This window comes from Eretmochelys imbricata, chromosome 13, assembly GCF_965152235.1.
Source record: "Eretmochelys imbricata isolate rEreImb1 chromosome 13, rEreImb1.hap1, whole genome shotgun sequence".
Taxonomy (NCBI): domain Eukaryota; kingdom Metazoa; phylum Chordata; order Testudines; family Cheloniidae; genus Eretmochelys; species Eretmochelys imbricata.
In genome coordinates, this window is record NC_135584.1 from 41,969,542 (window position 1) to 41,987,896 (window position 18,355).

An 18,355-nucleotide genomic window follows, 5' to 3' on the forward strand; every position below is an offset into this window, starting at 1 on the left:
GCATGGTATTTATTTTTGAATCAGAATTCCAAGGGAACAGACGAAGATACACAGCACAAAGTAGGGTATTTGGTGTGTGTCCGAGAAGGAGATGTTCTCGGGCTCTTAAAAAAGCAGTAGCCCTACTTAATTTGCATGAGGTAGTTCAAAAAGCCTTTAAAGCCAGGCAGCAAACAAAGGGGCAGGAGAGAGGGAAGAGGAAGTAACAATAGGGGAAGGTTTCCAGATGACTTGGGTTAAGATTTCTAAAACTGCCTTTCCTCCTAATATAAACCAGGCATCTAAATGCCTTTAGGTGGCTTTGAAAATCTCAGCCAGAATTAAACGAAAATGTGGGGAGGGGGAACCGAACTGGTTTCAAGACTGATCTGGATAAACTTATGGTGGGAGGTGGTATGATGAGATGGCCACATGCCATTGTAGGCACGTCGACAACTGCTGGTAGCAAATATCCTCAATGGCCAGTGATGGGACACTAGGTGGGGAGGGCTCTGAGTTACTACAGAGAACTCTTTCCCCAGTGTCTGGCTGGTGGGTCTTGCCCACAGGCTCAAGGTCCAACTGGCTGATATTTGGGGTCGGGAAGGAATTTACTGCTACCTCCCCCTGCCAGAGCCTTTTGCTGCCGGGTTTAGCTACACAGCCAGTGAGTGTGGAGGCAGTTTATGTATTTCGGACCATGTCTCTGGTTTGTCAAGCTCATTTTGAATTCTAATCCTGGTCTCTGAAGTGCTTGCAACCCCTCCCAGATTGGTATTCTGCAAACTTTATAATGTACTCTCTCTGCCATTATCCAAGTCATTTATGGAGCTATTGAATAGAAGTGGACCCAGGACAGATCCTTGTGGGACTCTTCTCAATATTGCCTCCCAGCTTGACTGTGAATCGTTGATAACTACTCTCTGAGAACATTTTCTAACTCGTTGTGCACCTACCTTATAATAGGATCACTAGTCTATATTTCCCTGGTTTGCTTATGAGAAGGTGATCTGAGACTGTATGAAATGTCTGACTAAAGTGGAGATATACCACATCCACTGTTCTTCTACCCACCCCCATCCCCTCGTCTTGTTACCCTGTCAAAGGAGAATATGAGGTGGGTTTGACGTGATTTGTTCTTTGTCACCTTATTTTCTATGTGCTTACAAATTGATTATTTGCTCCATTCCTTCTGGGTACAGAAGTTAAGTTTAATGGTTTATAATTCCTGGGTTGCCCTTATTCTGCTTTTTATTGATAGGTACCACTTGCCCTCTTCCAGTCCTCTGGGATCTCTCCTGTCCTCCGAGAGTTCTCAAAAATAATTGTTAACGGCTAAGATCTCTTTGGCCAGTCCCTTAAGTATTCTCTGGTGCATTTCATCTGGCCCTGCTGACTTGAGGATGTCTAACTTGTCTACGTAATTCTTAACTTGTTGTTTCCCTATTTTAGGCTCAGATCCTACCCCATTTACACTGATGTTCACTGTTAGTCCTCTGATAACTGCTAACCTCCTTGGAGAAAACCTGAACAAATTGGCATTTAATACTTGGACAATTCCTGCATTTTCTTGTGACTGTGTTTCCGTCCTCATTGAGCAGTGGTCCTTCCCTGTCCTTCATCTTCCCCTTGCTTCTAATGTATTTGTAAAATGTTTTCTTGTTACCCTAAATCAGAGGTGGGCAAATTACAGCCTGTGGGCTACATCTGGCCCCTGAGCTCCCGGCCAGGGAGGCTAGCCCGCAGCCCCAGTGCACCGCATCTCAAGGGCTCTGGCCCACCGCCCCTGCTGGGCAGCATGGGCAGCGTGGCTGTGAGCTCCTGCTGCTCTGAGCGGCAGAGTTAGGGCGCGGGGAGCCAGGGGGTTGGATAAGGGCCAGAGGGTTCCAGGGGACAGTCAGGGGACAGAGAGCAGGGGGGATTGGATAAGGGGTGGGAGTCCCAGGAGGCCTGTCAGGGGGCAAGGAGGTGGATAGGCTTCAGGGCAGTCAGGGGAGAAGGAGCGGGGGGGGGGGGGGTGGATGGGTCGCAGGTTCTGAGGGGGGCAGTCAGGGGCCAGAGGTGGGAGGAGGTGGATAGGGGGTGGGGGCCTGGCTGTTCGGGGAGGCTCAGCCCTCCCTGCCCGGCCCTCCTATGTGGCCTTTGGGCCAAAAAAATTGCCCACCCCTGCCCTAAATGCTCAAACAGTACAGTGATGGGGACAATATGAATACCTAAGATTGCTTGTGGGCTGGAACTCCAAATTAGCTTATTTAAAAAAAAAAAAGAGATATGCAAATGCTTATCCTTAATGCCGTGCCTAAGTCCTTTAATAGCTCTGCACTTGCATAGCTAGGACACAAGGATGGGTCTGGACAGCTAATGCCGAGACACCATGAGCACTTTATCCAGCATCAACAGCATATTTTGGCTGAATTGTCTCTTCAGTCGAGTGGCCTGTAAAGGAATGATGGTTTCTGACCTTTTCTGGAGATATTGGGGAATATTGTGCTTTATGGGCCTGATGCAAAGTTCACTAAAGGCAAGGGGAGGACTTCCAATGGTCTGAGTGGGGTTTGGAGCAGGGCCTACTGGAATGTTGATTGACATTTTTGAAGCGGACTTAGGTAGTGGGGTATCTAATTCCCCTTGACTTTACCCTTTGAAAATTCCAGATGTGATTCCAGAGCCCCCTGCACTGAGGCAGGATTAGATATAGCTAGACCACCCCTGGTTCTTCATCTGTTCTTAAAAACCTCCAGTGATGGGGATTTCACAACCTCCCTAGGTAACCGGTTCCAACGCTGATAGTTAAATATGCTTATCCTTTATAAGAGACACACACTCCTGCTGTCAGTGATCGGATTGACTCGCCCCAGGCCTCCCTGCAGGGACTGTATTTCCTCGCATGGGAACTGAGGGTCTGGCTTTTTTGACCTGATATTGGGGATTGGGGGGACTCAGCTCTGGAGCCCGGTTCCACAAACATAAGGGCCATGCAACGTCCGATCAGGGGGTCAGTGTCCGGGATGCGGGATGCCTGAAGTCTTGTCTCAGGAATCCATTGGGCTGGGCCCCCCGCTGGAGACGGAAGATTTCCCATGACGCTGGGAGGGATTTGGGAGGGAAGCCCCTTTCCCTTCCCTTCCCGGCAGTGACCGGCTACATTGAAATGATCCATGACACTAGGAACGTGATCTGAGCAAGCCTGGCTCGTGCTTTGGACCAGGTCTGGGGGCCCGCCTGTGGGTGCAGGTGGGAGGAGCTGGGCTTGGGGAGAGTCTTAGGACAGAGTTAAGTTTTGCAGTGAAGTCTCCCTGATATTATTGTGCAAAGAGTGACGTGTCTGGGTGTTTTTCTTTTAGGGGAGAGTCGAGGAGGATTCAGGCAACAGTGAAGGAAGATTATTATGCACGGTTAATATTTATATTCCTGTTTATATTTCCATTCCCACTCCACTTCCCATTTACACTCAGATTGTAAACTCAGCAAGGGGGGTCCCGTCCTCTGTGTGAGCTGGAATTGCCTGGGTCTCTCAGAGTGCGGCCGAGCTAAGGGGGTAAAAGTAGTTGGAGTGAGGACTCAAATCCTTTCGCTAGCCCATTTCACCTGGGTAGTGTATAAGCCAGGAAACTTCCCCACAGTAGCTGGACCATTCCCTCGCTTACGTAATTGGCATCATGAACAGGATCCTATCCACAGAGTCCACCCCACTGGTTTACTGGTTGAGTTCTGACAGCACTGTCCAGGCCTGGTCAAGAACCCGACTATGGCTGGAATTGAAGAACTATGGGCCCACTTTGCTGAACTTGTGCACAGATGATCAGACCAAACTGAGGCATTACAACAAGCTAGAACAGAACAGAGAGAAGCCTTATCACTGGCTAAGGCCATAATAGACCATCAGGCAGCAGAAGCAAAGAAATCCCCTACTATTTATGTCCTATGGGAGCAGAAAGTCACAGAGTTTGGTGGCTTCCCAACAAGACCAGGAGACATTACAGTAGAGGAGTGAGTCAAGTCTGTGAAGGCAAGTCCGTGTGTGCTAAGAGTACCTGAAGAGGATCATATGGACTTCATAGAGGAACACCTCAAGGGCCAGGGCCAAGGCCACGGTTAATCTCATGGCAATGGCAGACAAGAAAGATGTGGAAAAGGTATTTGAACTCCTCCTAGAAGTGTATGGAGACAAGGTGTCACAGTCACAATAAAATAGCCTCATGGGAATGTCCCAGGCACGATAAAATTGCCCCCCATGAGGTCTCCTGGGTAAGAACCAGCATTGTATATCCCTGATGCCTATATACGCATATGCATGGGAAAGGATTTTGGGAGGGCTTGAAGGCCTGAGTGTGGAGTGAAAGATTCCTTTGCAGGTTGCGAGAGGCCAAAAGGGGAGGAAGGGAGAAAGGAACACATTCACTCAACGATCCAGCTAGGTCCAAAGAAAAGAAGCTGACTCCAGCCACTCAAGGCCAATGTACCCAAGCAGACTCTCTGATGCCAAGAAAGATGGGGGCCTGGATTCCAACCCCAACCAGCTGTGAGAACAGAGCAGTAAACTGAACAAGACTGCAGGGGATTGCAAAAACTAGTGAGAATGCAAATGTGAGCGAATGGGAACGTAACAACCCTGAAGCCCTGATGTATTTAGGGGAAGCCAAGGAAGCCTCGGAAGGCCGGTTTGGACTGATACAAAGAGCACGGTGGACAAAGGTCCCTGGACAAAACCCCCCAGAAGAACCCAGGACTTAAAACCTTCTTGAGAGCTGAAGCAAGCTGGAGATCAACAGTGGACCCTGGACAACCTGTGCACAGGACACAATTCCCTTCCACCTCTCCCCCCGCTTCTTCGTACGTTACACCCGGGCTTGGCCAGCCTCGGGTAGTGCATGTATGAGTATGAAATTGGATTAGGGCTGGGGCATTAATGCTTCCTTCCTTCCTCTGAGTGACGTGGGGAACCCCCAGCACTCTCCGCTGTTATTTTACTTTATTTCATTAATAAAGCTTTAAACTCAGTCACTTGGTGTCCTCTGTCATCTCCTCCCCTAATGATCCTGCGGCCTCAAGCTGATCACCTGACGCCTCAGGTAGATTGGTAACTTAATCTGTCACAAAGGTCCCTATTGGAACCAGACGAAAGGAGTTATTTGAGAGCAAGCAGGAGCCTGGTGAAACTGTCTGGACATATGCATATGAGCTCCAGGAGAGAATGAGCAAAGTGGAGGGGCGAGACTCTCGACAAGTTCCAGACCCAGATATGGTTCTGAAAGAGCAGTTGGTGCTGGGGCTCCAGGATGATTCCTTCCACCGTGACATTAAAAGGAGGTTTAAGGAAGAGCCCAGTAAGAAATTCCATTAACTGAGTCTGGCTGCCATTATGTGGTCGGAAGAAGAGGAAGTTCCTGTGGCAGAGACGGCCAAGCCGAAGTCCTGTAAATGAAGTGGGGGCCTAGTGAATGCAAGTGCTGGGGAAAAGACCCTGCCCCAAACACAGTTAACACTGGAAAGATTAAGTGAAGCTGTCCAAAAACCGGCAGTCCAACATCTGAAAGTGATGACTGAGGTGATGAAAGGAAAACCTCCACTAAAATGCCAAAGTATCCATGGAGACCAGGATCCTGAAGAACCCCACTAAAGGATAAGCAGGGAGGGTACATTTGTTACACTTGTGAAAGGGCAGGGCATACTTGCCGAGAATGTCCACTGAGAAGGAGAACAGAGTCCCAGGCATTGGAAACCAATGGGGCACCAGGAGCAAGTGGTCCATCTACAGTAGAAGGCCAAGCAGCTGCCGAAGGATTCCTTGGCCTGTCCTTGGTGGAGGTTCTGGGGCGGGAGGGCGGGACAGTCAGGAAATGTGTGGGGGGGGTTGTATAGGTGGGGGAGTCCCAAGGGTCTGTCAGGCGTGGGGGCATTCAGGGAGCGGGGGTGCTTAGATAGGGTGTGGGATCCCAGGGGTGGTGGTGGTTGGGGCGGGGGGTGGCGGGTCTCTGGAGGGGGCGGTCAGGGTACAAGGAGCAGGGGGTCTTAGATAGTGGGTGGGATCTTGCGGGGGTGGTTAGGGGTGGGGGGGTCTCTGGTGGGGGTAATCGGGAAAAGGAATAGGGGGGTTGGATGGATCAGTGATTCTGAGGGGGGCAGTCAGGGGATGGGAAGTGGGAGGGGGCAGATGGGGACGGGGGCCAGGCTGTTTGGGGAGGCACTGCCTTCCCTACCTCGCCCTCCATGCAATTTTGCAACCCCGACGTGGCCCTCGGGCCAAAAAGTTTGCCCACCCCTGACCTAATGTCTCAAAAAAAAGTGTCTTTGTGTTTTAATTTAATCGCATGATACACTTTTTTAGTTTTAAAGTAGGGATTGTTGTATTATGCAATAAGCGCCAAATTGCATAGTATAGATGTGGTAGAAATTTCTAGAAAGCCCGCGTTCGCTCGCCGCATGCGTCCCCACTACTGCAGCGTCACATGACCATTGGTCCTCCCTCCCCCTCCGACTACTCTTCTAGAAAATTCTTTGACCTATATACGGGGCCGCGTCAGGTGTGCCTAGCGCCGTGTCTACAGTGTTTGTAATCTCTGTCACGTGTACGCTGCTGAAATAGCATAACAAGCCCGTGGCTTTACGTTTTAATTCAACTGTATGATACCCCCTTTTAATTTTAAACTATGGATCGGCTCATTGTTAAGAGAAGAAAAGGAGCAGACAAACTGAATGATAATGAACGTGCTGATCGTAGTGCAAATAGCTTGGACACCTCGGTTAAGAACTTACATGAAGAGAATGCCGCCACCAGTTCCAGTGCGTGCAATGAACTGAGCAATGACCACCAGAAACAGACTTCGTCCCTTAGCTCAGGTCAGTGTCGCTCCTATTCAAAGCCATCAAACATTCCCTCTGATGACCCGGTCTGGGATATTCCAAAAAATAGATTAGAATGCCAGTCTCGATTATCTAGAGGTTCTTATCAGCCTAGATTGAGCATGTTTCCTAGAAGTAAAATAGGGAATAAACAAAGAAGTTTTCAGTCTGATTGGTATGAAAAGTCTAGGTGGTTAGACTGTAGCCCATCAAAGGATGCAGCATTTTGCTTTTACTGCCTTTTCTTCTCCTCTAATGATGCAGAAAACAAAGGTCACACTGACCCAGCATTTAGTGATAAGGGGTTCAGAAACTGGCTTAGGGCTAATGAATGTTTTAAAACCCCCCAACTGTCAAAATCTCATGTGTTGAGCTATTCTTCATGGTCAAGTTTTAATGAAGGGAAACCTATTGATGTATCGTTGGGTGAAGGTGTGGGGGAAATTGCTGTTAACCTTGCTGTTGAAGCTGACCCCATCCCACTCTGTGCAAGATCTATGCACTGTATGCAGCGTAGGCAAGAGCGGTAACTCAAGAGGCCTGCAGGCTGGCATCCTGTAAGACTTCGCTTGCACTAAGAGCATTTGCATATGCGGGGCTGTGGTATTTTGACCCAGATAATGAACTAGGCCAACCTCTAGCCGAGCTCAAGTCCCTAGCTGTCCATTATATGAAACCCCTCCCCCCCGCCAAACCTGCTAAAGCCCCTAGACAAAACGCTGCCACAAGCAAACCACAGATCTTGATAATAACGACGTGCGTCAGCACAGTTTACTGACACTGTTTACTAATGATGACACTGTTACTAATGATGACACTGTTTACTTTGGCTCCTTATGAAGCTTTATTAACAATGCTTGAGTGATAAAAAATTAAGGAAATGTATCATTTAACTTTAATGTAAAAAAACTATGTAAGACTGGTATTATAGGGGCAGGACAGAGAGAGACCAGGGTGGCACCTGCGTGTGGCCATCTCTGTCTCCTTCCCCCGGCATGCTTGTATTCAAAATAAAAGGACCTCAGACTGTTTGAACCAAACAGATGGTGTGACTCATTTTCTACAACAATCTGGGGCCTCATCCAGGATCCACCGTATACCATCCAGGACTAGAGGACCGCAGGCCGTTTCCCTCCGAACCCAAGGCGCCATGTAAAAGGTACGAGACCTTTTAAATCTCCATATTGGGTTTTCAGTGGAGAATTGACTATAGGCTCTGGAATTGGGTGAGTTGAGTGCTGGATCTGAACTTTATTTTCAAATAGTTCTGATGCCTTCAGGTAGGCCAGAAAAGCCACAAAGGTGGCTGTCTAGGACTTAGTCTCTGTGTGTGTGTGTGAGCCAAGTAAGGGTCACAGAAAGACACCCAGAGCCCTCTGCAAAGCTTTGCTCGTAACCAGAGGTATCCCTAAATCAGGGGTCAGCAACCTTTCAGAAGTGGCGTGCCGAGTCTTCATTTATTCACTTTAAATTAAGGTTTCACGTGCCAGTAATACATTTTAACATTTGTTTACAAGGTCTCTCTCTATAAGTCTATATATTATATAACTAAACTCTTGTCATATGTAAAGTAAACAAGGTTTTCAAAAGGTTTAAGAAGCTTCATTTAAAATGAAATTAAAATTCTGATCTTATGCCACCGGCCCGCTCAGCCCGCTGCCAGCCTGGGGTTCCGTTCACCTAGGCCGGCAGCAGGCTGAGTGGGGCCAGCCGCTGGGACCGCAGACCAGCAGTAGGCTGAGCAGCTCAGCCCGCTGCCGGTCTGGGATCCCGGCCCTGCCCACATAGAGTGGGGACCTACCTTCTCCCTGGTTCTAGCCCATTCTCTTCCTCTCTCTCTGCACTGAGCTGAGGGTGGGAGTGCACTGAGCACAGGGCTGGGGGTGAAGGAGCAGGCTGGGGGTTGGGGTGTAGGGCCTGGCCAAGAGCTAGAATGAGGGAGGGGGCTCAGGGCTGGGGCAGGAGGTTTGGGTGTGGAGTGCTTACCTGGGCAGCTCCCATTTGGTGCAAGGGGTGCAGGTGGGAACGTGGGGGTGTGTATGCCGGGCTCCCGTTTGGTGCTCAGGGTAGGGGTGGGAATGTGGGGGGTGTAAGAGTCAGGGCATGGGGTGTGGCAGGTGCAGGAGTCAGGGCATGGGGTCTGGGGGGCTGGGTATGTGTGGGGGTGCAGGGGTCAGGGCAGAGGGCTGGGAGTGTGTGAGGGGGTGTAGGGGTCAGGGCAGGGGTGTGTGGGGGGGAGTGTAGGGGTCAGGGCAGAGGGCTGGGGGTGTGGGTGTGGGCTAGGGTCATGGGGGTGCTCCCAGCCCCCTGCCCAGAGCGGCTCACGGCAGGGGCCTGGAAGGGATATACTCTGATTCCACATCCCTTCCTGGAGGACCCGTCCCCAGCTCTTCTCCGCCTCCTCCCGGAAGCAACAAGTGCGCTGCTGCTCGGCTTCTCCCCCTCCCTCCAAGGGCCATCAGCTGATAGGCAGTGGGGGGCGGGGGCAGGAACCCAGCGCGGTGGGGGGGAAGAGGTGGGGGAGGGGAGAGCTCGTCTGCCCTGCCGCAGTAGCCCGCAGGACGAAGCTTCTTCACCCTGCCCCCCAGCGAGGAGGGTGGGGGCGGAGAAGAGCAGGCCAGGGTGGGCAGGATTCTTAATGGCTCGCTGCTGCCTGCAGGGGTTTGGCACACGTGCCATAGGTCGCCGACCCCTGCTCTCAATGCTCTTTTGTGATACTCCAGATCTGGCTCCTTCAAAGCTCTCAGATTAAATGAGTCCCCTGCACTTTCCCTTTCTTAATTAGGGGCTGCCTTGTGCAGAAGTGGGCCGAAGGAAGGGAAATGATGGGATGCTACATTTTGACGCCACTTGTGAGACAGGTGATATTCTGACTCGTTGTAATCTTGAATGTGATTTCAGTATAAACAGATTTGTTGAAACACAGAGGTGCGGAATGACCGTCTGACACACGAAGTAACCAGACAACAGTGGTGGGAATTTTTTGTGTGCTTAGAAAACCACGATATTTTTTTAAAAGGGAATTCTTAAAATGAGACCATCTCTGTACAAGGGGTATTTTATTATGGATGGGCATTAGCAAGAAACTTGGTGTTTGGCTAAAGATCAATCCACTAGACTCTGTACAGGGAATTCCCACGGTCTGCCTATGAGTGTAGGATGAGTGACCCCCATTTCCCCCTCCTGCAGAACGTGGCATTGGCTATTCAGGATCTCCAGTCCCTCTGCAAATGAATCAGGGTGTTCGAGAAACACAATTCAGCCTTCGTTAGGTGAGTGCAAAGTGTAGCAAGATTACGGTGTGAAAAATTCTAAAGTTCACGTTCCACCTTTGGCTGCATGGCTCCTGCTTCCTGCCTGTCTCCTCCAGCTGAGTTTGTTGGTAAGGCAGGTGGAAGGACGGAGAGCTAAGTGTTAATCACACTTTGGAGAAGGAATCTCTTTCTGTATTCCTAGGGAGTGTATAAGGCGGTCTCGGTTCTGTCGGAACCGCGGGTCTCTGATAATAAAAGTGAATTTTGAGAGGACTGAAGCCCGGATAAAGGACTGGAGGCTTCACACTCTCTGGGTTCCTGTGTGAACGGCTCTGTTCTGGCGGTGACTGTGGGCACGGAGCGGGAGGGGGATTCGCGCTGGAGGTTAATGTGCTAACCGCAGGAGGTTTCTGATCGCTGTGTCTCTCGCACAGTGATACCGGGCGGTCTCTTCGGCTCTCAGGCTGTTCATTTGCAGATACACCGTGCTGCTGGACTCGTCTCTGGAGATGGTGAATTGCCCTTTCACCGCATCACTGTAATATGCTGCTGAACTATAAGCAGGATTGCGTATCTGTGCGACCCACTCCAGTCCTTTCCCCGGCGCCTGACGGACCCAGTTCATCCAGTAGTTGCTGAAGGTGAATCCGGAGGCTTTGCAGGAGAGGCGGAGAGATCCCCCAGGGGTTTGAATCCCCCCTCCGGACTCCACCAGCTGGACCTGTGACCGGACACCTGGAAAGAATGAGAATCACATTCACACTGGGCCTGGCTCAGAGCCCATTGGAAGCAGCAGGAAGGTTCCCGTTGACTTCACTGCCCTTTGGGTCAGGTTCGGGATGTGCAGCATCCCCCGGTGTCTCCAGTCCGTGTAGCGGGGAAGGGGATAAAATTACCTGGAAGGGCTGCTAGTAAGAAAGCGAGGGTCAGCCACAGTCGCATGTTGCTGACGCTGGAGGGTTTTCTGGTGGGAACTTCACCTTGACACCCGGACTTGTTCTTCCTCCCTTCTCACACTGCAGGGTCCCGGAGATCACAGGGTTTCTATAGTGCCCCGAGGCACTGAATTTGCATCTCCTCCTCTTTATAAGACACAGATCTTGGACCTCAGCAAACTCAGCCTCCTGGAGGTGGGTGTAGTGGGTTATCTGGGAAAAAGAGGAGTCAGAACTGCACTCACAGGATAGTTTCTGCAGTGTTTTTCACAGTTGCGCTAGTTGCTTTTTCGAGAGAAAATTCCTTATTGATTGTTCACCTTCCCCTAAATCCTGTCTACTTATCCCTCTGCTCTTCTGAGATCCCTGGAGCAGTGTGATCTGTCGGGGGACATGAGCCTGGTCCTTGAGAATCTGGCGGTTTGTTCCTGGCTCTGCTACTCCTATGATGCGTGATCTTGGGCAAGAGACTTACACCCTTTGTGCCTCAATCTGTATGTCTATAAAATGGGGGAAATGATATTGACCTTCCTTTGTCGGGGCTTAGAGATCTATGTATGGGAAACCTCTGTAGAATAGCTCGGTGTTGTTAGCTCTGCTAGAAGAATTGGAGAAAGTTTATTGAACTCCTTCTGGCAATGCTGGAAGAGAAGACAGAATTCTATTTATTATTGTTATACCAGCACCTTAACGTTAGTGGGAATTTGTGGGTCAGGATCCCCTCTGCTGTTGTGAGAGTCGTAGCCCAAGAGGTGCCATGGTGCGGGACGCTGCTCAGTCAGGCAGTGGGTGTTATCTCCCAGGTGAGAGGCAGTGCGCTCAGATGCCAGGCTCCGTTTCCTTTAGGGGTGGGCGACCCTTCGCAGACATTGGTTTGTAAAATCTGTGAGCTGGGGTTGGGATATTGAAGGGACCTTAAGGGAGACAGCAGCTCACTGGGTCTCTGAGCCGCGCCATGGGCTACATAAGGTGGGGGAGATTTGTTCCATGTTGCTGAACCATATGGAAATACCTACACACCCGCTCCTATTTTCTCCCCCCAGAAGGGTTATTCAGAGTGCAATGTTCAGTCAACCTAAGGGTATCACGGTCTGTTCCCTACTTCTGGCTGGAATGGTCACTGCCAGCGACAGTAGGAAGCTCGGTTTTATTGCTCTCCTTGCCTGCTGCTCTCTCCATTTCTCTTCCCTCGGTGTATGTTTTCTGGGATGTGAGTGTAGTGATGGGATTTTCGGGAGCGGGGGTTCTAGGAAATGAAATGTTCAGGGCTAAGCTCGCAAGGTGACAGGGCTGTTTCTTTGACAAGAACAGATTTGTGAAAAAGAAGTGCAGTTGAGATGCAGCAATTCCACACGGGGAAAACTGAAAGCGTTCTTCCGGGCGAGTCCTTGAAAGCTGGAAATTGAAAGACGTTCATGGTTTCTGAAATGCACAGAAAATAACTCAATGCAGCCTCAAGCATGCTGGGTCTTTTGGTTTGTTCCCAATTAATTCATCCACTCGGTCAATTTTAGGATTTTCTCTGTAAGTTTTTCCATGCAAGCTTCCAAGTCTCTTCAACTGGATTTCTTTTTTAAAATAAGAGGGTTGCACATACGCTCATTACACCAGCCATGGCTCGCGAGTTCTTAACACATTTAACAAAATCAATTCACAAGGTGTAACAGAAAAGTCCACATTTATGGTCGTCTTCCAAAATATACTCAGTAAAATTCATAATTAGAGAATGGGTGTTTTCTCATCTCCAGAGCCCAGGATCTGTGGACACAGACAGCACAAATTTCTGCATATTCTATGATTATTTTGCCTGTAGAGTTTTGTCAGACATTCCTCGGGCCAATGGAATGGACAAAGTCTGCAAATGAAAACAGCCCTTTAAGAATCATAAATGTATTTGAAAGTTCATTCCCATAACTCTCAAACTAATTACATGCATTATTAATCATACCGCACCCTTATTGGCTCTATGTCCTGAAGGATACCACAACAGTGTGTCTGATTTTGCTCCCACTGGAGTCCATAGGAGTTCTGCCATTGATTTCAATGGGAAGAGCATCAAAGCATATGTGTAGGAATGACCTTGCTCACACGAGGCTTCTCCTGAATTGTGAGAACATTTGTTTCCCATGGCTCTTGCGAGGCTGTTGCACTTACTATAAGCAATTAAAGACTCATGAGAGGAGGGACTTGAGTCTCCTCCTGAATCCCAGAGAGTGTCCTGACCACTGAGCTGTCGAGTGAATCTCTTTCCTGCTCTCTTTGGCCCAGTACATGTCACCAGCTAGACACCTAAGGGATTTCGGTGCCTACAGGGTGCAGGCTTTGAGAGTCTCGGTGGCATGTCAGATTTAGGCACATAAGGCGGCAGTTAGGTGCTGAATTCCCTTTGTGGATCTAGCCCTGAACACATATTGAAAGCCCCTGTCGAGCGCTCCTGGGCTCCGTCCGGAATTCAAACCTATCTGCCCGGGCTGAGATTTCCCAAAGCTCCCGAGGGGTTCTAATAGGAATGAGGTGTGCGTATCTCTAGGGCAGCTTGGAAACCATCAGCCTGGCTGTTGGGGGGGGGGGGGGCGTTAAATAACGTTTTCATTCATATATTTTCCAGTTGGTTCTCTCAGCCTGGGCTATTGGGAGCTGGAGGGGGTGAGGGAAGGCGGGGAGGAGCGGAGTGAGGGGCACAGAGTGTATTAGGGACAAGGTAAAGTTGCGGGCTGGTCTCTTCTCACAGTGCGGTTAGTCAGTGTCTGCATTTGTGTGTCAGAGAGCCTCAGAGAGGCAGCTCAGGGGAGGAGTAATTAATTTCACGGCTCTCCCCGCTGCGAGCTATAGAACTCCAGCCCCGCCAGCGGAGAGTTTGCCCTTAGCCAGCGAGGGCAGGTTTTCGTCTGAGCTCAGCCCGGCTTTCCCGCACTGTGTCTCTCGCACAGTAATACCGGGCGGTGTCCTCGGATTTCAGGCCGGTCATTTGCAGATACAGCAGGTCGTTGGGGTTGTCCCTGGAGATGGTGAAGCGTCCCTTGAAGGGCTGTGCATAGTTGATGGTAGTTGAAGTTGGGTGTATTTCCCCGATCCACTCCAGTCCCTTCCCAGGGGCCTGTCTGACCCAGTACATCCAGTAGCTGCTGAAGGTGAACCCGGAGGCTTTGCAGGAGAGGCGGAGAGAGTCTCCGGGCTTTTTCACATCCCCTCCCGACTCCACCAGCTGCACCTGGGACCGGGCACCTAGGAATAGAAACATAATGAAATTATCATTAGTATTAAGAGCAACAATAGACTGTTCCCCTGCCCCGCCAATGGGTGTGAGGGGAGGAAATACCTTCCAAAGCCACTGCAAGGAACACTAACTGGAGCCAAAATCTCATTTTCCCTGGTGCTGGAGGGGAAAGTTCTCAGGGGACTGGCTGGTCACTGCACAGACCCAGGGGGCTGCGGATTGTCTCTCCGGGTGCAGCCTGGGCAGAGGGAGGATCAGATTTAAACAGGAAACTGTCCCCCTGATTTGCATATCCCGCCCCTTATAACACAGACAAACTCCTTCCCTTGTTGATCTCATTTCTTGCCCTCCGATTCCAGGAGAGGGGGGTAAAAGTGTGTAGCGCTCTGACCCAAATCCCATTGAAACCCAAGGGGATTTTTGAGTGGCTTGGACCTACATGGGATCCGGTCCCACGTGTTTGTGTGGAATCCAGCACAATTTGGGAACCCGGTCCTGAACGGCTCCAGAAATGGGCTGTCAAAGCAGAAACAGAGGAAGAAGGGAGTGAGCAGAAAAGAGAGAAAGCAAGAAAGGAAGCTGCAGTCCTTTCAATCATCACCAGCATCTTCAGTGCAGAATGACCCCTGCAGGGTTAGTGGGGCACTGTGGGAGTGGGGCTGTGATGTCTTTCAGCAACACGGATTATTCGGCGAGGATTGGCAGAGGAGCCCCAGGGAGTCGGATTTGGGATAACTAAATGATTTGGGAACCGAAATCCTAATCACTGTCTCTGGGATTTAGGCTCCTAAATTTAAGTCACTATCGAAAGTTGGCCTTGGGCTCCCAGCTCACTTAAACTGTTCCTGATTTGCACAATGAGAATTATATTTCTCTACCTTAAGATTCACTGATGAATCCTAAATGCATCATTGATAAGGGCCTTAAAATGCCTAGATTGAATTAGCCACGTGGAGAATAGAGGCTATTAATAAGCAGCTGGATTTGGCAGCTGTCTCTGTTTCAGCTTTTCACCTTGGTTCCCCCTCAATGCAAAGACTTGTGGGTATGCCAGATATTCTTGTGGTTTGGTCTTTTCTTTGGGCAGGATCCTAAACAGCTGAATTCAGGCTGATCCACCAGGTCTAGAGGAAGAATCCTGAAATTAGTCAGGAAGCAAAACCAAACCTTTAACTAGTCCCTCAGCGCATGTGTTTATTCATTGCAGTTCAGACTTTAATTGTTCAGGACAGACAATGTGCTGCAGAAGCACCATTCAGCAGTCTGCAGGTCTGTGCAAACAGCAACAAAATTATGGTGTACAAAATTCTAGGTAGGGTCTGTCACGAATTTTTACAATATAAGAATGGCCAGACTGGATCATACCAAAGGTCCATCGAGCCCACTGTCCTGTCTTCCGACATTGTCCAATGCCAGGTGCCCCAGAGGGAATGAACAGAACAGGGCATTACCCAGTGATCCATCCCTTGCCACCCATTCCCAGCATCTGGCAAACAGGCTCTTTAAATAATGTCTCTGGCTGTCACGGTTCCCTCCCCACTCTGAACTCTGGGGTACAGATGTGGGGACCCACATGAAAGACCCTCTAAGCTTATTTCTACCAGCTTAGGTTAAAAACTGCCCCAAGGCATGAATCCTTCCCTTGTCCTTGGAGAGTATCGCCACCAACCATTTAGACAATGATTCAGGAAAAGGACCACTTGGAGTTTCTATTTCCCCAAAATCTCCCCCCAAACACATTCACCCCCTTTCCAGGGGACACTTGAGAATAATATACCAACCAATTGCCTTTAAGAAAAGTACAGACCAGACCCTTTATTTTTAGGGCACTAAAATCAATCAGGTTCTTAAAAGACGAACTTTAGTATCAAGAAAAAAGTAAAAGAAGTACCTCTGTAAAATCAGGATGGAAGGTAATTATACAGGGTAATAGAAAGATTTGAACACAGGGGATTCCCCTCTAGGCTCAGCTTCAAAGTTACAAAAACAGGAATAAACCTCCCTCTTAGCATAGGGAAAATTCACAAGCTAAAACAAGAGATAATCTAACACATTCCCTTGCTATTACTTACAATTTCTGTAATTTTAGATGTATCATTTCATTTGGAGCTGGGTTAAGGGCTTGGTCTCTCTCTCTCAATAACCAGAGGGAACAACAAAGAGAGCACAAACAAAACCTCCCCCTCCCCTGCCCCCATTGGAAAGTATCTTCTTTCCTTATTGGCCCTTTTGGTCAGGTGCCAACCAGGTTATTTGAGCTTCTTAAACCCTTACAGGTGAAGGAGGGATTTTAGGCTACCCTTAGCTGTAGGTTTTTGACACTCACATTTCTTCCTTTTAGTTCATGTTCACAAGGCAGGTTGAAGGGCAGAAAGCTAATGATCAATAGCAACTGAGATGGATTCTATTACTTAGTGGCTGGCAATGCAGAAAAGTCCTCTCTATTCTCTCAGCATAGCGAGTCTTTAATTGCCAAGGCGCATTTTGAGGTGACTGAAGTCCAGATCCATTATTGGCGGTTTCTTGGTGTCTAAACTGCTCTGCTGTGTCTGTGTCTGCTGCTCTCTGCGGGCGCTGGGAGCTGGTTGGATTCGAGGAGGAGGTTTCTGTATTCACGGCAGCTGGTTTCTGATCGCTGTGTCTGTCGCACCGTGATACCGGCTGGTGTCCTCCGCTTTCAGGCTGTTCATCTGCCGTTACACCAGGCTGCTGGAGTCGTCTCTGGAGATGGTGAATCGCCCTTTAACCGCATCACTGTAAAACATGCAGTGGCTATTAGCAGGGTTGTATATACATGAGACCCACTCCAGGCCCTTCCCGGGCACCTGACGGACCCAGCTCATGTGGTAGCTGCTGAAGGTGAACCTGGAGGCTTTGCAGGAGAGGGGGAGAGATCCCCCCAGCTTCTGAATTCCATCTCCAGATTCCACCAGAAGAACCTGGGACCGCACATCTAGGGGGAAAAGAAGAAGGAAAAAGGCTATTAAGAATCACATTAATACAAGACCTGAGCCAAAGCTCACAGAAGCCGTTGGAAAGATGCCCATTCACTTCACTGAGCTTTGAGTTGGGGAAGGAATGTCCAACCTTCCCTGGAGTCTCCAGCCAATGTTGGGGGCGAGGGAGGGGAGAATTACCTGGAAGGGCTGGTAGGGCAAAGAGAAGATTCAGCCACGATATCCTGCTGCTGACGCTGGAGCGGTTTCTGACGGTAACTGCAAAGACACCAAGACCTTGGCCTGCTCCCTTTTCATACTCTGCCGTCCAGAAGACACCAGATTTATGCAGGGCCCCGAGACACTGAATTTGCATCTTCCCTCTTTAAAAAACACACAACAGACCGCAACCCTCATTAAACTCAGGTCTCTGGGAGACGGGTTTGGAGGAAGAAGATATTCAGCTGGAGAAGGAGAGTTAGAGTTTCTCTGATAGGCTCATTTCTGAAGTGATCTCTTCAGAGATGCTTGCTGCCTCCGACAGACAAAATGCACCCTTGATTGTTCACCTGCTGCTGAACTCTGTCTGTTCTCAGTTTGTGAGTCCCTTGCCACTGTGTCCTAGCGCACAGAGCACTAGACTGGGCCATGGGACACGGGCTGTTTCTTCCTTGGTCTGCCGGGTTGCTTGGATAAGTCACTTCTCTCTGTAAAGTTGGGATAGAGACCATGACCCTCCTTTGTGAAGTGCTCTGAGACCTCCTGATGGAAATCTCTCTATAAATGCTAGGGGTTAGTGCTATTACTAATGTCTGATACCGTCTTTTTCTTCTTCTATAAGAAGAAGGAGGCAAGCCTTTGAAAGCAGGGGTTCTGGAACAATTTGCATAGTGCGGATGCTGAGAGACATTGAACCAAACTGGAAACCCTGTATATGATGGAAACCACTTCAAGCCAGGCTTGGAGCAGCACCTCTAGTTCCACCATCTATGTCTGAAAGTCTTCCTTGCACTGCTGGATGACAAGACAGAATTATGATTAGATTAGCACCTTAAAATGAATGGGAGATGGGTGTGGGTACCCCCAGCCTGCTTTGACTGTTGTAGCCCAGAAGTCCCAAAGAGCTAAACTCTGCTAAATCATATGGTGAAAATGGACAGGCGGTACCCTGAAAGAATCTCCAGCCTAGGA